A 6,567-nucleotide genomic window follows, 5' to 3' on the forward strand; every position below is an offset into this window, starting at 1 on the left:
AATTCGATTTCTCAAAGCATAATGCGTCAAAAAATCAATCAATTATGAATTACGCACAACCTGCAGACATGATAGCATCGGACTCTAATTCGAATATACGAGAAAACAATTTTGTTACGCTGTAACTCAAGCACAAAGCTTTCGAGCTGTCGTTTGTTCTTGTGTGGGGAAAATTACGTACGTGGACACAAAAATCCGACCAACTAGAGGCTAAGAACACCGCTGTAAGATAACAAAGTCGTACATTGCACGGTCCGATATATAGGGTGCGTGGGGAACGCCGGCCAGTTTGTTTCGAGTCCCTCTCGATGTGATTTTTCAAAGCCTGGCAAAAAAATCGAGGAAGCTTTCTTTGTTATGATTTTTGTTCTCTGTGAGCAAGGGCAAGCAAAAGACACTGTGACAACGCGGCTCACGCCTAATTCCACACTCATAATCCGAAATCCACTCACAAGAGCGCCAACTCACGCCAGCTGCTTCTGAATTCTTGTCAGTTGTGTAACAACAACTATCGCTCATTTTTTATCGAACCTTGTTGACAAAAATTTCGTAGGTGCTATTGGTTGAAGGTTGGCCGAGAGACCTTTAACACGTATTTCTCCTCTTGGAACCGCCTAATTCCACTCGAAAGCTCTTCGAAGGCTTAGTGCCGCTTTCGTAAGCGTACTTTGAAGTATTTGAACGGTTTTCTTCTGTGTCTTCTTTTTTTCACACGGAAATTAACATCTAAGGGTCGTTCATTGCCAATTGCGAAAAGACGTCACGATTTCACAAGGGTGGTGCTACAGCACTTGGTGCAACTGCTGTGGTGCAACTCAAGTCCACTTGGCGTCTATGTAATGCGAAGCGCGCATAGTTTGGTATAGAGAATTGTTGTTAGGTATCATGCAAGTGGTATGCAGCGACCGGGCAATGCTTTTGTGACCAGAATATCCTATGTGTATGCGTGTGCGTGTGCGTGCGTGCATGCGTGTGTGCGTGTGTGTGTGTGGCGGGGAGGGGAGAGGAGGTGCACATATCCAGCGCGCTGGGTATGTCCGTCTCTAGAAATGCGCAGGCGCTTGGAGTGGAGCGAGCGCAATTCCCTAGCGTTCTGGGAGCAACTCGAGTGGATTGCACCCTCGCATGGTTAGAAGCTTAGCTGTTTTTTTTCGTACGTAAATATGTATGCTGAAATGAGTACTGACATTTCAACTGATCAACATTTGTGATTCGTGTGTGCATGTCTTATTAAAAATTAAAATGCCAGCGCGCAGATACGAGCGTAGTTGACGTCAGTGGCACTACCTGTGAACATTCTTCTTTTGTTGTTGTCGCTTCGCGAAAGGGGCCAGATACCCGTCTCAGCGCTATGGGGTGAACTCATCAACAATTCTGCGAATTATAGCCACGAAGAATCGTGAACCTTATTTGAATTAATTTTTTCACGTCCGGTGGTGGTGGCAGTTCCAACCAAGAGGAGGAGGACGAGGATGAGGACCAAGAAGGGGGAGAACCGGAGACGGCGTATGGGGGAGCTGCGATCCGATGTGTCCGATACTGCTGCCTGCTGCTGCTCTTCCTATTTCTCGCTGGAGTCATTGTCGCGAACGTGGCCTACACCGTCTCTCCCAGGAGGTTCTCCAACTTTCTTTGTGAGCATCTCGCGCAGCAGCGAACGGCGCTTCTGTTTCGACGTTATGCTAACCAAGTTACCGCCACGAGTAACGCCTAACGAAGCGTTGAGTCAGCAGCGCTCCTCTCACAAAGCCGAACATGTGGGCGGAAATGGCAAAGTTGCGATAACACGGACCAACTAAACACCGAGAAAAGGCTCACTCTACAGACGAGGTGTTCCTCTCGCACAATTATTCCGATGCCGGCGCGCGCAGTCGAGGTCAGCAATGCCTGAAATATGTGCGCCCTACCTGATAGATGCTTCACACGAAGGTCTGTAAACGTTCGTATATTGCTACCAGATCGTGTGAATGCCGCTTGTTTTATGGTTCACCGCTATATGGATGCCTGAACTATGTGCTTAACTGTTTCTAACACTTCATAATCATCCTGGCTACGCCCACTGCAGGGCAAAGGTCAATCCCACACTTCTTCAACTACTCCGGCCATCTGCTAATTGTGGCTATGTTGCCCCTGCAAACTTCTTAATCCCATCCGCCCACCTAACTTTCTGCCGCCCCCTGCTACGCTTCCTTTCTCTTGGAATCCAGTCCGTAACTCTTAATGACCATCGGTTATCTTCCCTCCTCATTACATGCCCTGCCCATTCCCATTTCTTTTTCTTGATTTCAACTAAGATGTCATTAATTCACGTTTGTAACATTTGTAACACTTGCATGGCATCAAATAAAACATGAGGGACATATTCACTTTCACTACCTGGGGTTCGTTAAGAGCGCACAATCCTACATGTAAGGAAGATTAAGAATGTTTGCATTTACACTATCGAAATGCGGCCGCGGCGGCAGTGGTTGAACACGTGACCTTTCTTTCTTGACATAAAATGGCAGAATTATGACGAAAATTGCACCCTTTTAAGAAAATGTAATACGCCATCTATTCATAGTTTTATCACCAAGTGGGACGTTTATACTAGCTTCCATGCTCCCAGGTTTCATAGGCACTGTTAGGGGGTAATGTTCTTTCTTTGAGAATTTATCTTCCCAAAACAATAAGGCAAATGATAACACTCCGCAGAATTTACCTACTTTTTCATTTCTAGCTACGCTTTACGCTTACGTCTTTTTGCATAATATAGTTAAATATAAGGGAATAAATGTTCGTTATAAATAAATGCATGCAACAGTGAAACAGAGTAAGAAAAAATGCGGGCAATTGCAACACTGGTAGCAGCGTAAGGTTACTGTACGCTGAAGTCATGTAATATTATTATTTTGCCATTTAAATTATTTCGTTAATAATATTTGACCAGCTATTCGTTATCTTGGTCGTGATTTCGAGCGTTCTCTGATAATGTTGATGAATCTTCCTGCGCCACTTATATCAGATTCTAAGTCTATTTATGATATCATGATACAGTACGCGAAACACAGACTTTTGTACTTGAAAGACATTTGTACAGCGCTGAATGTCGTGTAATGTTTTTTTTTTCTTAAAACACAGAACATCGAATAAAAAAACATCGAATATGACAATTTCTCAAGACGACAGCTCAATTCCAGTTATTCAGCGTAAGTTGTTTAACAAGCCTATCCCTAGAAACGCATTGGTTAACAGGCTTTCTATCCATGCTTATTCGCAGGCTAAGGCTAGCTCCCGTTTTCAAACCTTGCAGCTATTGGGCGCCGCACTCGTCAGGTTATAGTTGGCATCGTAAACTCTTTAGTCAACACTCACGCATTCAAAATTACATTGCAGGTAGCCTGGGTATCTTCAAACCGGATAACCTCACAAACATGAACCTATCCCTCATCGACGATGGAAGCGAATTAGGGCATCCATTAGAAGACAGCGCATCTGGCCGAAGCATCTTCGACGTCCGTCACGAAGTGATGGAAGAACCATTCTTCAACGACGCGCAGACCACCGATCAAATTGACGAGTACGAGGAGACGGCCGCTGACACGCCCAATGGCTCCACGCGCTGCACAGGACCCGTTATGTGCAACCAAACTACGATTCACGCTTCGGGGATGTTCACTTCCACCGACGATTCCATGCAGAGGTTTCTAAACTTTGACGACGATGCTCAGCAGGCGGACTCCAACGACGAAGAAGACGAATCTCTTAAATCCATTGACTTCGGGAGTTTTCTCGATGCCGGAGTGGTTCAGAAGCGATCCACGACAACTCCATCTGCTCCGCCAGGTAACCGTGCACCTGGAAAGCTGGCAACGACGGATTCAGCTCTGAAGGACCTTCTTTCTCGCTTCCCACAGCCGCGTTCGGATGACGTCACAGAGACGCAGCCGGCGCGAGAGGTGGCATTCAATGCAGACGACATTGTAGAGACAGTGACCACAGTAGCTGACCGAAGTGCTGTTACCCTGGGGGAATATCGGGTGCCGTCCATTCCAGTTGTCAATACGCGACCTAGGTTCTTCGAAGATGCTCTTAAGTACCGTCGACGAACGAATCCACCGGCAATATTTCACCTGGATAGGATTCTGGTTGAACAATATCGCTATCTGCGAAATATCACCGACACGAACTCCACATCTATATATTTAAGCACGTCTATCGGACCTAATTGAACGACTGAATTATCAATGTTTTATATTTACATATATATGCACGCACATTCAGGAGCCGAGTGAATGGCAAGGACTGAAAGTGTGTCAGTGTGTGGGAACGACTCTACTGTTTATAATACACTACAAACTTTTGTTCATGTTTATTATTGTTTTGAATCATTGTGAATGCAGCCCAAGCTACGATTATGTTTTTAATGCCAGCACCTTATTTATTTTTTGACTGCCTTAGGTATTTCGTGACAAGTGTTTCACGAGGCAATGACGATAGCGCAGATTATTTGTAAGCTAATCATCCTCGCAAGTAAATTCGAGACCGTCATTGGAATATTCCAAAACAATTAGGTTCCTCCGGCAGTGTACGCGACTTCCTTGTGTGCGACAACCTCTGCTAAATTTGCATTATAGTATGCGCCTAGTATTATGCAGCAATGACAATGTGTCACGACTCTTTGGTCTGTTATGCTGCTATTCAATGAACACTGCACAGGAACCTTTCTCGCATCCGTTCTGACGGGCATCTACAGGGTATTTCAGCTAGTGTTAGCCGAGCTCTTAAACATAAAATTAGAATACGCGAGGACGCAACCAATGGTATTCTGTCAGCAGAGATGTACTGCAACAGGAGGACCTTTTCACAATTGAACTATCGATATTTGTATGAGATTATTTAGGAAACTTTTTTACTTACGGAAACTAGGACGCGAATTTTGATAGAAAAGTAACATTCGTGTTTTCAAACACCGCATTCAGTTGTTTTCAGTGTGAAAAATCTGGCGTAAACAATTTTTCCGCTTTAAAAAAAAAGCTTTAAATATGAAAATAACCGCATGATATAAGGCGTCCTCAGGCCACCCCGACACCAGTGGTCCCAGGCATTACACTGGGAGCAACCACAGCGTCCCACGTACTTCATCACCTTCGTTTTGAAGATAGAAATGCGCCAAGTTCCTTAACAGAAAGAACTAGACCTGCGCTGAGTAGAAATAAAACCATTCTTGTCGCATTTTCTTACGTTTTGCATGCGAACTGCGTTCTTTCGAAGCAGAGTTGAGAGCTCTTTCATCGATACTTTCTTCAGTCCTCCCTCTCCCCCCCCCCCCCAAAAAAAAAAAAAAGTAACGCCAGATGACAACGTCATTGGCTTTTTGTGAGCGCTCTTTACAACTTTTCAACAAAAATATTATCCTATAAAGCCAATGCGTGATCTGCCTGTGGCCCCTTGCTCTGAGGGTAGTACAACTAAATCAGTAAACAGATAAATACATAAATAATCCTCTTATATTCTGCAGCAGAGTGGAACAACTTAAGACACAGCTTGAAGACCTATGCCGGCTAAATAAATGTAAGGGTACGTGCGAAAATTTGTATGCCGGAAACCTAGGTTGAATACTGTGGTAAGTAGAGATGTGAAGGATCGCAGAAAGGAACATGATATTTTGAGAGGAAAACGTTTTTTTTTTCTCACTCTTTGTCAGGCTACAGAAAAAGTGAGAAAATAAATTGGTCCAATATTACCCAATAAAAGTTCATTGATGGAAATTAGGAAAAAATAGGGTTGGTGCCCTGCAAGTATAAGCACTTAAGCTAAATAATATTTCATGCAAATCGCACACCATATTTGCTGAGGGTGATGTGGTGCACCCCTACTTCGTTGTAGCGCGACTGACGTATACAACCGAAATGGTGTAATATACTTGAATTGCTATCCGACAGCATGAAGTAACGCTATTTATATGAAGTCCCTATGCACGGCGCTAGAAATAAGATGTGTCGCGAAGGTCACAGGAACCACAAACAAAAAGTGTTCAAGGATAGTATACATACTAGGATTTGAAGATAGCGAGGCGCTGAATTGCCGATGAAAGGAACGCAGACGGCAAGAACACAGATGCAGGCAGGAAGGAAGCTCACTTGTAAGTTTTTATCGAAGCTCAAAGGATCCCGCAAACGTCTACTGCACGCGCGAGGGCCAGTTCGCTTCAGAACAATACGTGCAAAACAAATAATAAAGAATCGTGGCTGACCATGGGAAAGCTACTACACCGAGAGATAGACATAAATGACATCCTATTCATACTTTTGCAGACATTTTCTGGCGCCTTGGCTGATAGCGTTCAGGGTTCATTGCGACATTATAGTGCATGTAAGTTGAAATTGGTGCTGAACTGTCCCACTGGTAAATATGGAATGGATAACGATTGACGTTTCTTTGTTACAGTGGCTTGACTCCTCGAGCAAGTTTTGTTCCAGGCAAGTCTCACAACATACGTATGTGCTTGTCAGTACCGACGTCAGTGGGTCAAGAAAAATATTATGCGCAGCCAATGCGCACGTTGGCATTTGTAGTATACGAAAC

The 6,567-nt window shown here is 44.2% G+C and overlaps 1 long non-coding RNA gene across 1 annotated transcript; it reads left to right on the top strand.

The window, feature by feature from the left end:
• Positions 1-1,467: 1,467 nt before the first annotated feature.
• Positions 1,468-4,352, top strand: LOC129382531 (uncharacterized). The gene is made up of 2 exons (XR_011894950.1): positions 1,468-1,634; positions 3,376-4,352. It is a non-coding gene; the product is annotated as an uncharacterized lncRNA (long non-coding RNA).
• The last annotated feature ends 2,215 nt before the right edge of the window (positions 4,353-6,567 follow it).

This window comes from Dermacentor andersoni, chromosome 6 (genome assembly GCF_023375885.2).
Source record: "Dermacentor andersoni chromosome 6, qqDerAnde1_hic_scaffold, whole genome shotgun sequence".
Classification (NCBI taxonomy): Eukaryota; Metazoa; Arthropoda; class Arachnida; order Ixodida; family Ixodidae; genus Dermacentor; species Dermacentor andersoni.